This window comes from Arvicanthis niloticus, chromosome 9, assembly GCF_011762505.2.
Source record: "Arvicanthis niloticus isolate mArvNil1 chromosome 9, mArvNil1.pat.X, whole genome shotgun sequence".
NCBI lineage: Eukaryota > Metazoa > Chordata > Mammalia > Rodentia > Muridae > Arvicanthis > Arvicanthis niloticus.
In genome coordinates this window covers 46854448-46869980 of record NC_047666.1, presented here as the reverse complement: position 1 = coordinate 46869980, position 15533 = coordinate 46854448, and the positions used below count along the sequence as shown (strand labels likewise).

At 43.4% G+C, this 15533-nt stretch overlaps 1 protein-coding gene and 1 long non-coding RNA gene across 2 annotated transcripts in view; one reads left to right on the top strand and one right to left on the bottom strand.

Moving 5' to 3' along the window:
• The window catches only part of Itpr1 (inositol 1,4,5-trisphosphate receptor type 1), a 320805-nt gene that overhangs the window by 228154 nt on the left and 77118 nt on the right, over positions 1-15533 (bottom strand). The window lies entirely within an intron of this gene.
• LOC143443628 (uncharacterized) lies at positions 8838-12091 on the top strand. Its single transcript, XR_013112763.1, has 3 exons — positions 8838-8978; positions 9139-9253; positions 11497-12091. It is a non-coding gene; the product is annotated as an uncharacterized LOC143443628 (long non-coding RNA).

Below are 15533 nucleotides of genomic sequence, written 5' to 3'. Positions count from 1 at the left end.
CATGCTTATCTCCTGGCATAAGGTATACATCATAGGAATGGCAAGGGAAGGCTTTCATGCAGACGGAATTTATTACTATTATGGATACCCTCAAGCACTTGGCAGGCCTCCCGCCCTCCACTCCCCTACCTGATAGCATCTCAGTTTCTCCGTAAACACTGGCAGCGGACAGTTCGCTGCTTACTCGGTGTCCATCCTCCTCTTGCTACTTTTTTTTTGCAACTACTTTATCACCGAGACAATGGAGCTGATTTAAAACAAACCAGTCTCAGTGAGATGGTTCAGTGGGTAAAGAACAACCCAAGGACAGGCGCACACTAGGGGTACAGAAACAGTCAGGAGGCTCTTGTTCAATGAACCAGACCTAGATTTCATTTTCCTGGAGAAAAATCAACATCTAGATGGGGTTATGGTCCCTGCGGGGGTGGGGTGGGGGAGGGTCCTGGAAGAAAGACGTACATCTAACTGATTTACTGATTTAAGAACATGTCCTTCTGACGAATCTGGAAAGAGGTGAAGAAAACAAGTAGGGTGATGAACGAAAGCTCCGCAGGTGGACTTCAGTGAGGGTCGACAGAAAATCACTTCAGCATGCTTCATAGCAACTCAGAATACAACTTCTGCGTCCTGAAGCCCAGGCTGTCCTACTGGGCTTTCAGTCTCCTCCACTAGTCCCAGTGAGGAGTAAAAGGGAAACGTCTCCAGCACTCTAGGCTTGCTGAATCTCAGGAGGAGGTGGTTCTCCAACCCAAAGGTGGCTCTTTGATGGTAAGCTTGGGCTCAAGAACCATAGACACAGGAAAAAGTACATGAGATTCCAGGCCAAGCACCCACAACACCAACTGTAACACCTGTGCTGTGACTTATACCTCTGACCTCACTGCCACTTATGAGTCAGAGACATTTGCTCTGTAGCTCTAACCTCTTTGCTCTGTAGCTCTATCCTCCATCCTAGACTCCAGACTGGAGCTTCAGTTCCTTGTAATAACTCCATGGCTGCTCAGACATAGCTGTGTCCTTCTGGAATCTTGATGACATGTTATGTCTCATGGATTTGTCTATATCAACCAGCGTCAAATAATTTCCTGTTCCTGCAATGCTCAGTATCCAATCATTCTGATAGCCATCTGCCTTAACCCATTTTTAATCCCACATTTTTTGGAATCAGAAAAGACTACTTACATTAACTTTAATTTTTGTTTCCTCCTCAAATCTCCCAAAGCCCAGGAGATACTGCCTCCTGTTAAGGCTACCCCACTTTTCCTGCTGCCTCACTGAGAGCTTTGAACCTCCTACTTGTTGACTCCCTCAGGGACTCTTCCAGGATCCTCCCTGGCTCCAATCTTTCAGGTGACTGACAACATCTGCTTTCTAATGCACCTGTTGATTGACCACCTCCTTCCCTACCCAGAAATCCTCAAAGGTTTTTTTCTGCTAAGCAGCAAGTACTGAGCCCCACACAATTACCGCTCCAGGTATTTGAGCCTCTTACCCCACTTTTCCAGCTTCACTCTCTCACCCTGTGTGTCTTTATTCCATGCCTTGTGCTCTCTTTACACTAGGTTCACCTGGTAATGTTATATAAATCTACCAAGCGTTTGTCACGTCTTACATGGTGATGGATTCCAGTGATCCATCCGTGTATCTCTCTACCATGGAGCTACATAAACTATAGACCTGTGCTCACACCTTTGCAATCCCATGTTTGCAACAAGATATAAAATGCAACCCAGACTTTGCTCTGACATCTCTAGTCACTTGCCCTCTTGGGTCAAACATCCTGTTTCTAAAAATGGATGGAGTGAGCTAAATAACAATGGCAAGTTTTAGGGCTCAAAGTGACTATGTCTAAGCCTTCTGCTTGCAAACAGAACAGCTACTCGGAGGAAGGAAATGGTAAGTATAAGTTCACAAACCATGTGAATAAATATCACATGTAGATCTAATAGGTGTTAGTAGGCAGATCACCAAGGGCCAAGACAACAATTGGAAGAGCTGAAATCAACCCAACATTTTATGAGTCAAAGAAGCAAAGGAGGTCGAGGGTCTCTTGACATGTTCTCTTCTGGCAAACAAGACACCCTCAGTTACCAAACTACAGACCCCTGTCTAATAATCATGCCAAGAAGCTAACTGTTCAGTGTTTGTCCAGGGAAGACCAATGTTCAGGTCTTCCAATGTCACCAATCCTATTTCCTTAGGAACTAGTCTCCCTCTTGTCACTCAGAGTCTGAGTGAAAATACTGTACCTCTCTAAAGGAATTCTACTAGCCAGCACTAGTCAGAGACAGAGCGCACACATGGCCTCAGTGTTAAAAGTCTTTGACCCCATCGTTAGTAGACTGGATCAGCAGAGGAGCTAAGCAGTCTTCCTCCTTCTTCCAGCCTAGCTATAAAGAGGATTCACATACAGAGCTACCAAAAGTGCTTTAAACATCATAGAGAGGGCTGGAGTGATGGCTCCGTGGTTAAGAGCACCGACTGCTCTTCCAAAGGTCCTGAGTTCAATTCCCAGCAACCACATGGTGGCTCACAACCATCTGTAATGGGATCTGATGCCCTCTTCTAGTGTGTCTGAAGACAGCAACAGTGTACTCATATACATAAAATAAATAAATAAATATTAAAAAAATAAATATTATAGAGAGGGGGCTGGACTCAGAACTGAATCACTCATAGGAAAGCAGATGAAATGTGGAGAAGGGGCAGAATCCAGGCCCAAAGGACAAGGCACCATTCCTACAGCCTCTCTGCCCCAGTTATGTAAGCCAAGCACCACCCACGCACTAGTACTCAAAGACACACGTGAAACAGACACATAGCATGACCGAGGGCATTGGACTGAGTTTCATATCTAAACTGCTCAGAGGCTACTCAAACCACCTCTGAGCCTTCCCAGGTATAGCCAGGTGGCTTCAGCAGTACATCCTAGAAATAAATAAGTAAAGACTGGTGTGGTCTTCTGTACTTGCCCAAATTTTGTTATTACACATAGACAAGAGTCTCAGCATCCTCTTTCAAAAGCCCAAGAATCCTGCAGAACCCCAGCTCTGAGTTAACCTCTTGAAAAGGCTGTATCAAGGATAAAGGATCAGAAGCAGGAAGGCCAAGCCTCAAAGCAGGCACAGTAAAAGGAGTTCTAAAACCTAGCTGCAAAAGCTTTCCAATTTGCATCCCTGAAAAGTCTGATTATATAAGATGGTTATATCAGATCTGACTGTTCAACTGACATTGCTCCAGATGAAGACTTAAAAAAAAAAAAAAACATTCAACCAAGCCCAAGTAAGCCATCACATTAAATGCATCCCCTCTAAACCCATGCCAGAACAACCTCTGACAAATGTGGTCTGGTGACAGTGCAAATGTTGTGTGTGACTGGGAAAGACAAATGGCCAGGTGAAATGAACATGTCTCCCGGGCCTATGATAAAGCAAAAACAAGGCAGGGCAAAGACCTTGTAATCCAAAAGCAGACTCTCTGCTTGATATCATCTAGTTTTTGTTTGTTTTGTTTTGTTTTGTTTTCTTTCTCCTCTTTAAATTCTTCCCTAGGAGAAAAAAGAAAAATGCCATCTTGAATCAAATACATGACCCAGTGTGATAACTAAGAACAAAGCATTAGTCCTCCCTTGTCCAGCCAGAGAAGAGACACAGAGCCCGAAAAACCATTCTATACTAAATCTTTTATGCTATTTCCAGTTGCTGACTTTGAAGGGCTGGAGATGGAAGCCAGGGCCTCAGGCATGCTAGCAAGCCCTCTATCATTGAGTGTTCCCAGCAGCCTGCTACTCCTGCTTATTAGTAATACCTTTGAAACAGACACAGTTCTAGGTACTAACGACACAGTGGTGACCAAGATGAGCACAGTCTCCGTATAGTCTCTCATGCTCAGCTTAAACTCCACAGGGAGAAAAGAAAACCAGAAATGAAGCAACACAAAATACAGAGCTCCAAGTGGAATAGAGTTTTTAAAAACACCATGAAGCAGCCAAAGGGGTAAAGGTAAGAAGACAGGAAGGGCAGAGGGTCCCTGTGAGGTGATGGTATCTGCAGAGAGTCATGAAGCAGGTGACAGAAGAGACTTGCAGATAGAACCTATAGTGAATGAAAAGTCCTTGTATGGAAGACAACATATGGCTGCTGTAAGAACTAGTAAGGTGGACCATGGGAGTAGAGCCTAGAAGTCCAGGAGTGCCACAGAGAGGTCCACTGTGGGAGGGCGGCAGGGACCAGATGCTGCAAGCTGTTTATCTATCCTGGCTACATACCCAGGGATTTTCATTCTCCAAGTGTGGGGCATGAGTTTAGTTTATGTATTTTTAATTCCTCCAAATGATCTTAACATGCAGGCATTTCCAGAAGTGGCCCTAGTTGGATAAAGAGGCCTGCAGGATTTTGCTGACCATGAGGTACTATATCATTACAGTACAGTCATAGCATAACATGGATAGTTCTACAGTGACCACTACAACTCTGTCCCAGTGGAGACGATGGCAGGCAGGTCAGCAGAGCTAGCAGCTCAAGGACCACTGTGGTCATTCCACAGCAAAAGTAGGGTCTGTCTCATAGCAAGCTGTTTCCACAGGACTGAGGGAGCTGACAGTCATATCCCTAAAAGGTTTCCAGTCAGGACCAATGCTACTTACTTCACACACTGCCTAAAACACCAACAGTGTGAACTACTGCTCTTCTAGCTACCATATACAGTTAAAACCAAGTCACAAAAGGAATTAAATAGATTGCAAGTAATAACACACACACACACACACTCCAATGAAATATCACAGCAACACAGTACAAAAACTAAAGGTTAAGTACTGTTTTCTGCCTTTTCTTGACTGTCTCCTGGACTGCAACATGATGTATGCTTCTTAAACAAGGGTCAAAGAGGTGTGAGACATGCTGCTCTAGGAGACAGACGATGGTGGCTCACAAGAGCACGGGGCGGTCAAGCACAGGGATGCGAGTCGATCAGCGATACCATCATGAGTCAGAAAACAGGCCTCAGATGGCTAGAATGCAATGGATGATGGATGAAAAGGAATCAGACGCTATAAGGATCAGAGCAAACATCAGATAGGAAAGAGCAGGAGCAGTCCGGGGCATAGAGAGACTACCAATTTGAGACGGGGGAGGAGGGTGTGTATCACTGTGAGACTTCACTATCACCATTTACACATTTAACCTCTAAGACTATGCAAGATCAGCTACCTAGAGAGTGTAAGTGAAGAAGAGGCAAGGGTGAGCAGGAAGCAGGGACCAGGCCAACAGTTAGAGGTGAGAAAGGCAAGCATGTATGCCTGCAGGGAGGTACACGCTGGGCCAGGAAGTCAGAGGATGACCTCCGGTGTTGGTTGTCACCTTCCACCTTGTCTTAGCATCTCTTTTTCTGGTGTTTACCACTGTGAATTCCTAGCTGGCACACAGATTTCCAGGGCATTCCCTGCTTCCATCTCAAATGCATGATACCAAACCTTGCTTTATTTGGGTTCTGGAGATTCAAACTCATGTCCCGACACTTGCATGGCAAGCACCTTACCCACCAAACCATCTCCCAAGCCTTCTATTTGGGGATTTTTGTCTGCCCATTTCGTGCCAGGGGTGTGGGGAGCAATACAACTTTACCACAGCAGTCTTGGCAGCTGAGATCTGCTTAAGGGTAATCTCCCTACACAGCTTCTATTTTGGACTCCAGCAGGCTATTTAACAAAAAGTCAGATGAAAGGTGTTAAGAACCTCTGCAGTTAAAAGCTGTCTTCAAGAAGACTTCAGGCAGTGTGATTTACAGCCTTCAGTGACAAGCATTAGCTGCTAAGCTACCAATTAGGGCTGCCTGCCTTTTTAGCAAGTCCTGCCCAAATGGCAACAGCTTCTCTTTCAATACCCTGTGCATTTTTCTCCCTATTCTCACTTCACACTGGTGACAGCAAAGCTTCCAGATGGTTGCTGAAGTCGTGAATTCCAGCCACCACCAGAGATGAACTGAAAGGGGTAAAGTCAAATAAAAGAATAAGTAAGGAATAGTCATTAGGCAGGGCCAGTGAGCTCAGGCCCCTACTCAGGGGGAGAAATGGGAACTCACAGCAGCCACATCCCTGGGAACTTCTTAGCAGGCAAAATGTTCTCTCTTTGGCCCCAGTGCAAGTCAAACGGAAAAGAGGCCAGTCCACAACCTGCATTTGGATGACATCACCACATATAACTTATAAAGTACCAACGTAAAGCAAGGCCAGCTGATCGTCACGATCTCCAGAGAATGTCTCTTTTATATTATGCCCGAGCCCTATTCACAACTGTAGACACAGAACACAGAAACAATGTGGTAATCTCCAAGGCAACTCCTAGCAATCAACACCTGAGAGGCCTTGAAAATCTGACAGTTTCAAGTAACAGATAAACAAGGGTCAGAAAAAAACAAAACCAGTAATGCAACAAAACAGAAGGAAGCTCAAAAGAGACAGTGGCAGGCTGGGATGCTAGGTCAAAACTTGTAGTATAAATGAGAGGGCCTAAGCTTGATCCCCACAACCCATGTTAAAAAGGCTGCATGAGTAACATGTGCTTATAATCCCAATGCCAAGGAAGAAGAGACAGGAAGATCCCTAGGGCTTGCTCGTCAGCCTATCTAGGCAACCTACTTGCTAAGCCCCAGGCAAAGCAAGAGATTGTCTCCTGAAAAGAAAAATTTAAACAATCATGTATGGCCCCTGAGGATTGACAATGCAGTCTGACTTCTGGCATTTACAAGCATTATAGACACGTGTCTACACAACTGTGCACACACACACACAAACATGTGCGTGCACACAGCACACATGCAAAGAGAACCTGGTGCTAAAGAAAGGCAAACAGTGACTTTATGGAAGAATCATCCATCAGCAAAAGAACATGTCCAACTCAGATAGGCAGTTCTTGCACCAGAAGATCAGACTGATCAAGTGAAAACATCCAGGGCTGCTTGGGACCAGGCAGGGGCTTCAGCTGTGAGAAGCCACTTCCCAAGTGTGGAAGGTGGGTTTCATATTTCTAACTAACTGTGGGTCTGTTCATTCTTGAGGTCTGTATTCCTAGGAAAAAAAAAAAAAAAAAAAAAAAAAAAAAAAAAAGATATGACCAGCACTAGCCTCACGAGACAGCATGTTTGCAAATTTACATACAGGAGAACTTCAGTGCAGCCCAGGTACCTGTCAGCAGTAGCAGAAATCACCATTATTTGTGCAAAAAACTTATGTGCACCAGAATAGAGAATACACGTGAAGGACAAAGTCACTCACTCCACCCAAGGCATGTTCATCTGTAGTGCAGGATGACTTTGGGCAGTCTATGGAGACAGGTGATTGGCTGGTTTTCTGTGTTTCACTTGGCATTAGGCAGCCTTGTTCCTGACACATCTAGAATGCTGCTATAAACTTCTCAAGTTTGCTTGCTATTTTCTCATCGGGGAAACAGAAATACATGAACCAGATAGGAGCGAATGGAGTCTCCAGCTGCCCAAACACCTGCCAGAGCAGGAAAGCAGACAACCGCATACAAACGTGCAGGTGGGTCACTCCAATGTGTCACTCCTGGCTTGGGTAGGTGGGTAATACATTCTGACATCGTGGAGCTCAGAGTAATTGTGTTATTGAACATGAACAGGCTTCTCTTCTATCTCTTTCCCTCCCTCTACCCTAGCAAGCTGCCAGATGTCAATCCTTTGCCCAGCAGTGAACTGCAGGGGACTCAAGAAAAGCAGGAAGTCATTCTGAGACAGGCAGAGCTGTAAGAGAGAAATGTAGCCAAGCTTTTAAAAAGAAAGGGGTTGGGGGTGGGGGTGGCGGGCTACACCAACAAGTTCTAGAAAATGAAAGTGAGTTCAGACCTTGCCCAATCCTCACCACCATGGAGAGCCAGGCTGTGAAAGATGGGAAGGAAAAACATTCTCTGTGTAGATAGGCAGCCCTCACAAACCATTACCAAATTTATCTTCCCTCTTTAAAATAAATAAATAAAATTTTTTAAGGAAATGCTGCTGCCTGAGCCAGGAGCGAGGACTAACTCCTGTAACTCCATTCCTCTCGTCCATCGCCACCTTTCATCTAGAAACATCTAACTTGCATTCAACACACTACAAACTTCCTTTTTAGGCTAAAACACAAACTAACCATAGTCTCTAAGATAAACCACGCCTTCTCATTGCTCTTGTACTCAGTCTAGTTATTTTTAAAGTGATGCTGTTCAGCTTGCTTGGAGGAGGGTCAGGAGTCTAGATCCTACCAGGTGAAGGAGCAGGATGGGGAGGGGCAGCAGCATGACTGGGAACCACTAAGATCGCTGCTTCTGTATGAAACCGGAAGCCGTACTTTAGAGGATGACTAGCCCTGAGCTTGTGACAACTGAGGACATGGATCTTTACTACAACCAGTGTTATCTACCCCTGTGACAGATGAAGCCCCCAAAGAAGCAGTCAGAATTACCAGGAGAAAGGCAATCTAGGCAGCAGGAACCTGGGAAGTGAGATGGACAAGCCCACTTGGGGCTCTGGAGAAAGGAAAAACAAACAAACACCTCCCAAAACCAGAATACTCTGGAGTCCCTAGGTTCAAAAGGAAGTTTATATTCAACTATACACATTATAGATAAACATCTCATTAGTCTGGGCCCAAACATCACCTGCCCTGGAGCCAGTGAGAATCCATCAGGATCCCCATTAGAACCAGAAACCCCAAGCTTCAAGCAAGTTCTAGTTCTCCTCAGGAGACGGTGGAGGGAAATAGTGCCTGAAACAGTGAAAAGGCCCTTTCCAGGAATAACGAACTCCACAGCTGCCCATATAAGGCAAATGAAAGCAAAAGGCCAGGGAGGCCCTTCCTGGGGCAGCCGGATAAAGGACAGGGACACACACCCCAACTCTAGCCTGAACTGTCTGGATTGTGGACAGGAAGAGAAAACACTAAGAGCTACAAAAGCGAATATGCGGAGCCAAAGGGAAAACCTTGGGTGAGCTGCTTCCAGCCCAGGACAGGCTTGGCCTGGGAACCTTCAGACACTCCACGCTGCTGTGCACAAACCCTGGGAAGAGTGCAAACTGCCACAGTCTGGCACTAGAATTCAAAAGTAACTGCTTTTCTTTCTTTCTTTCTTTCTTTTTTTTTTTAAGTCCCCACGTACAAACCCAAAGTCTACAGCTTAAACAGGACCTCTGGTGCTACATATGAACCTACACAATCAATTTTCATCTTTCAAAATGAAAACATTTACAAGGCTGATTTCATGTAAGTGTTTATTTCACTGGGTTTTTATTTTTATTTCAAAGTAAGTCCAAAGTTCATGTTTTAGGAACTCTCCTTATACAAGAAATGATTCAGCTCTTTAGAATAATTCCCTCCCATATGCCAGGAGTCCTTTATATGCTGAGAAAATTTAAAATAAATAGCAGAGGGAAAGATTGCTATTGCTATAATAAAGGTTGGCTGTGGTGGACGAAAACAAAACTCTCTATACAGGGTTCAAGCTTAGATTTTGCCCCTGTCTCCTGTGGGTTTTTAGAAGTGTCACCAAGCCAGAATGTGGGCAGACGACAAGAGAAGACAGAAGGACCCAGACAACTGGGAGAAGGAGAACATATTCCATAGATTTTTCCAGAAAACCTAATACTGCTTTCCCTTTCCTTGAGCCATGTAGGTTTCTAAAAGCAAACCAGCTCACTGGAAAATGTAACAGATGGTAAGAAACCATCACAGCCAGGAAGAGAGGTTTGTAAAGGGTTAAGTGCTCAGAAAACAGTATGTCATCTAGTTAATGGTGCCTATCTTCCAGGATCAGAGTCCCGCCTATCCACTTCCCTTCCGTGTGACTAGACCTCTCACTCATTCTCCAGCACCACTTATGTCTCAGGAGTCTGGAGCAAATCTTGCAAACCTCAGCAGTGTAGAAAGGTGCTCAAGGCAATAAGCATCTTGACCCTGCCCTAAGGCAGAAGAAACTGAGATGCACAGGCTGGTGGGAGAGGAGGAAGTGACCATCTATCTCCTAAATACACTCAAAATTGGGTCAGCTGACTGGGTCAGCTGGCTTACCCTGGACACACTGAGGGAGGCGGAGGTGTCTCGCTCTCAGCAGAAACCCAGCCCTCAGGCTGTAAACTACTCAGCTATTTTCCTGATGCACTCCAACATTTCTACATCTGAAAGCTCGTTATGGGGGTGGAAGGGGTGCTTGGTAAAAGCAAGAGGTGGCAAATCTCTAGGTTCAGAGGTTGGTATACAAGGTTGGTTGTGTGATTGTGTGGAGCACACTCCATCTGACTCACAGTTCAGTATTCGTCAATGTGATCTTTTGGGGCCTGGAACATAGCACAAGTGTAAGGGACACTGTCAGAATGAGGAAATGACTGGAGCCCTTTAAAAGATCTAATAATCCTGTTGTTCAGTGACTCTAACCTGTGGTCTATTTATTCCCATCTAGTTCCTATTCTGCTTTTTTAAAAAAAGAAACAACAACAAAACCTTTAAAACCCAAGACTCAAGTAGATTTCTTTTAGGTAATAAAAAAAATAAGAGAAAAGGGAAAAAGAATCTGATAGCAGCTTATATTGGCAAGATGACATTTCAAGTTCACAGGGAGCAATATGGGTCCCTCCAACCCAGAAAAGCCTTGAAATGACCCAGCAATGTAGTTCTAGGGCACAGTTTCTGGCCTGTAAGATTTACTTATATCCAGGGCAGAAAACAACATGGTTTCCCCCCACAGTCATTTTTTGCATCGCAAATGATTTCTGAGCATTTGCTTATTTTTAGCACTTCATACAGTGGAGTCTGCACAAAGCAAAAATAGATGTTTGCTTCATATAAAGCTTGTAATGGGGTGGGCGTTGCTTGTTGTCCCAGACTTATTTAATACTGAATTGAGATGGTCCCAATATAGATTACCACTATCATCTCACATCTTTCTAAAAGAGGCTTATGTAGAACATGGCAAGCAATCTGAACACAAGTACAAGAAACGGCATATACCATGCTTGTCTAGGAGCCACAAGTACTGGTGCCAGGAGTTATGAATCCTAAAGACAGCACAGCTCAGGAATAACAAACCAGCGTCACAGGAGATGGGCATCATCCATACAAGGGTTCTGCCTAGCACTGGACCTTGGAGCCTCTCATTACTGCAGTGGCTGCATTTAGCACTGGCCTGCCTGGCTAACCTGACTCTAGCTGTAACTACAGGCTGTCAGGGTTGCCTGGGCCCCTTTCAAGGTCTCTCCAAAGACTTACTTGGAAAGTTTGTCTACCCAATACAGTGGTTACTTTTTCCTTTCTGAAACTTTGAGTGGTTTACACTGAAATAGGACACCCCAGGGTCCTCACAGTTAAATCCTATGAGTTATGTAATCCAGAGGGAGGGAGTTTAATTCAAGCTGCTCTGGCAGCTGACACAATGCTTGCTGTTCATAGGAAATGGTGTTTGCTGGCTGGAAGTGGGAACCTTCATTCCTTTTTCCTGATGCTTCTTCCCACAGTGAGGAGGATCTACCTTCAAGGCCACCACTCCTGATTTCTCTATGTCCACTCACTTCTTCTCAGTGAAAGGCAACTCCATGCAATGACTGTCAGGTCAGTGCATGCTCAGTTCAGTCTCTGCAACCTGCCTGATGAGAGAGTCTTCTGTGATGACCACACAAACCCAAACTTACCTCTACCTGTTAAGAAGCACCCCACAGGCAAAGGGAAGGAGAACAATGGTGGTAAGACACTTGTGGGCAGCAGGCATCCCAGACACAAGCTGTAACAGTGAGGGTGATCACTCCCTGGAGCTGTCTAGAACCTCCCAGTAATTTTCCATAAAGTCAGCTCTGGGTCATTATCTGTATGATCCTTCCTCTAATCTATTATTCTTAACTTTGGTGCTATACAACAGATATGTGTGTGTGCATAACATACATTAAGCTAATGGAAATAAGTGCAGTCAGCCCTCTGTATCCAAGGATTCCACATGCACAAATCAAATGCTAGTAGAAATAACCCTTGGAAAAAGAAAGTTGTGTTCATAATGAACATGAAAAGATAGCTTTCTTATTGTTATCTAAAATGTATCACTAATGCATAGCACTGATGAGTTATTAGGTCTTACCAATAAATTCACAATGATTAAAGTATACAGGATACTATGTCCGGTTTATATGAAAACACCATGCCATTTTATATAAAGCCTTGAGCAGTGCCTGCTTTCGCTACCTCTCGTGGTCCTAGAATTAATTCTTTATGGCTACTGAGATACAGCTCTATTTATAAAGAGTTATTGACATTAAAATGGTATTATCATTATATAACTAATAATTACAAAGCTAAAAGTACTTACTTGGACTTTATTTCCTGCAATGTTTTATAAGCTATGTAAATACTTCACAGTACTGTCTCTTTTAATTATCAAAACAAATATCCTTTAACAAAATCTGAGGCTGCAAGAACTTAAGGAATTTCATAATATCACACACCCAGGAACTAACCTATGGCAATTTGACCCCACCATGCCTCCCAAAGCTCCCAAAGCTACTGCATTTGAGTCTGAACTTTCAGACAGCAATGGCCATAGGACCACTCACAGTACTGACTACATAGAGCTAAATATAATGTTACAATATGCTAAATTCAGTAATACCACATGAGCAGGTATTTTTTTCCTTTGACTCAAAACTACAGATGTTATTTTACTTTGACATTTTCATGACACTACAGAAATAAAAGACCTCCTGTATACATACTACTCTTTCGATGGCTCTACAGAAGTTCACAGTTAGAAATGTCTTCCAGCATAAGGTTATACAAAAACTGGGTAGTCTTACATATAAAATATAAGAGACACAGAAAATCTTCAACAAACCAAACCTTCTGAGATCTAGTATCTGTAACAGTTGTCCTTGGGAACATCTTAGGGTTTCTCTTGTTGCTGGGATAAAACACCATGACCAAACAACTAGGAGAAGAAAGGGTTTATTTCAGCTCAGCTTTGCAGTCCACCATCCAGGGAGGGCAGGGCAGGAACTCAAGGCAGGAAGGAACCTGGAATCGGAACTGAAGCAGAAGACATAGAGGAATGCTACTTATGGCTTACTCCTCGTGGCCAGTTCAGCTTGCTTTTTTATACTATTTAGGACCACCTGCCAAGGGATGGTACTGCCCTCCACATCAATCATTAATCAAGAAGACACCCTACAGACTTTCCTACAGACCAATCTTATGGGAGCATTTTGTCATGTCAATCTTCCCATATATGTCTAGATTTGTATCAAGTTAACAAAATACTAACCAGGACAGGAACCTCATGCACAAATGCACAAATGTTGAATTCAAGATCATGGCATACATGGCTTCGTTAGCAAGGAGGACTCAAACACCAGAGAACCTCAGTATAGACCGCAGGCACCTTGTGCAGAGTAAGAAGTACTTGTACCTTTCCCAGCTCTGAGCAGATCTCAAACTCCCCAAGTCTCATTGGCAAGGCAATCTGGACTAGAAAGTAAATGTGCAGTCTTGTTATTTGACAGACTTCCTCAGGTGAGCACAGGAGGTGTGTTAGTTACATTCCTTGCTGTGACAAAAGTACCTAACAAAAGCAGATTAAACAGAGAAGGGTTTAATTGGGTTCTGGTTCAAAAGCAGGGGCCAGTCCTGTCAAGGCCCCATTGCTCACAGTGTAGAAGAAGTGCTGGAGGAATGCTGATGCTTAGTTTGCTTTCTTGTTTTGCTGTAGTTTGAGGTCTCTGCCTTGGGACAGTGCTGCCCACAATTAGCGTGGGTCTTCCTACCATAGTTAACCTCATCTAGAAACTTCACAGACAGGTAACATTAATCACTTCAGGGAGCATTCCACAAAGGTAGAAAATTAATTCAAAAGGTTGAAACTGAACTGTTAGCTCCAACATTGCTGAATTCTCCAATATTGTTACTCAGAAAGAAAACAACAACAAAAAAATCACTTTAGAAACTTTTTTAAAGAATCACCTAAAAGAGCTGTTTTCTATAAAATCTTATTTAATTAAAAATTTTTAAACCCGTATCAAATAATTTTTGTAAAAAGAAACACACCTACATACTTTGCAACCTTTAAAAAGCCCAAGGGTTGTCAAGGAGTAGAGCAATGTGAAAATAATAATTTCTCTCGTTCTACATTTCATAAACAAATTATGAGTCGGAAGGGCTAATATTTCAAGAGGTTTATAAAATGTATAATTTTGCTGTCACTGGTTATTGTATGAGCTTCAGATAAGAAGGTTACCACCCTTCGAGTTTCTGAGCCTGCACAGAATGGTTTAATTACCAGTGTGAGACTGGAGTGGGACTGTGGAGGGGCTCAGAATGTAAGTACTTGCTAGAAAAGCATGGGGGATAGAGTTCAGATTTCGAGTGCTCACATACCTGCAGGGGGTGTAGCCACCTGAGATCCAGTGCTTGGGAGGTTAGACAGGGGTTCCCTGGAGTAAGTTCTCTGTCTGATCTAGCCATACTGTCAAGCTCTGGATTCAAGTGGGCGATCTTGCCTTAATGTACAGATTGAGAGTGACTAAGGTCAACCATGAACTCCACATATACATATATATATATATATATATATATATATATATATATATATATACATACATATATATATATATATAATGTCAACATACTAAATGCACAGAGAAAAAATTGTTTAAACTCTGAATACTGATGCAGTCTGGGAATCTGAGACAGGGGCCACTTAAGTGTACTAAAGTTGGAGACTCAGCACAGACAGCACCAACACCTTCATATTTTCTTTATAGGAATGTTCAGCTGTGCTCTGCACTGCTGCAGTAGGACAGCTAGAGAACTCAAAAAAGAAGGCTTATATTATCCAAAAATGATATTACAACTTGTTTTTATTAAGGTTCAATAGGGCTACAGGTTAGAAGAGGCAAGACTGTTGGTCATGAAGCCATTTTTCTGTAGGAGGGATATTTTTTAATATATCTTTTCATTATAATCTAGAAACTTTCAAATAACATAACCCAAACTAATAAAAGCCAAGCTACCAGCAAGGAGCTCTTTACTGACCCAAAGACCTTCTTGCAGCTTTAGGTGTCTACAATGTTGCTACGCTGGGTGGTCCACTCTTTGGCATCAGTGATACCGGTAATTTGCGAGAAATGTGAAACCTCAACTAGCACTGAAAATCTGCAGAATCTACACTGTTAACAAGATGCCTGAGAGATAGCCTTGTACAGTAAGGTTCAAAAACCAATAGTCTGCATCATCCAGATAACAGCAGTGCAGATGGCACGGTACGAAAGAACTCAAGGGCAGCTAGCAGCCTGCATCTCACACAGTTCAGCTGCATGGCTCTTTGTGTCCTCAGGTCCCCATTTCAGTAATACTTAAAACACAGGAGGGATCTGTGGGACCCAAACCCTGTTTCCTAATAAACCAAGCTGCTGTCATATTTATCCAGTGTCTTGCAAACACCATTCACTGCAGTAGAAACCCCTGTGACCATTCATGATTATTTCATTTGATTAAAGACTTCGAGAGGCAGCCAAGG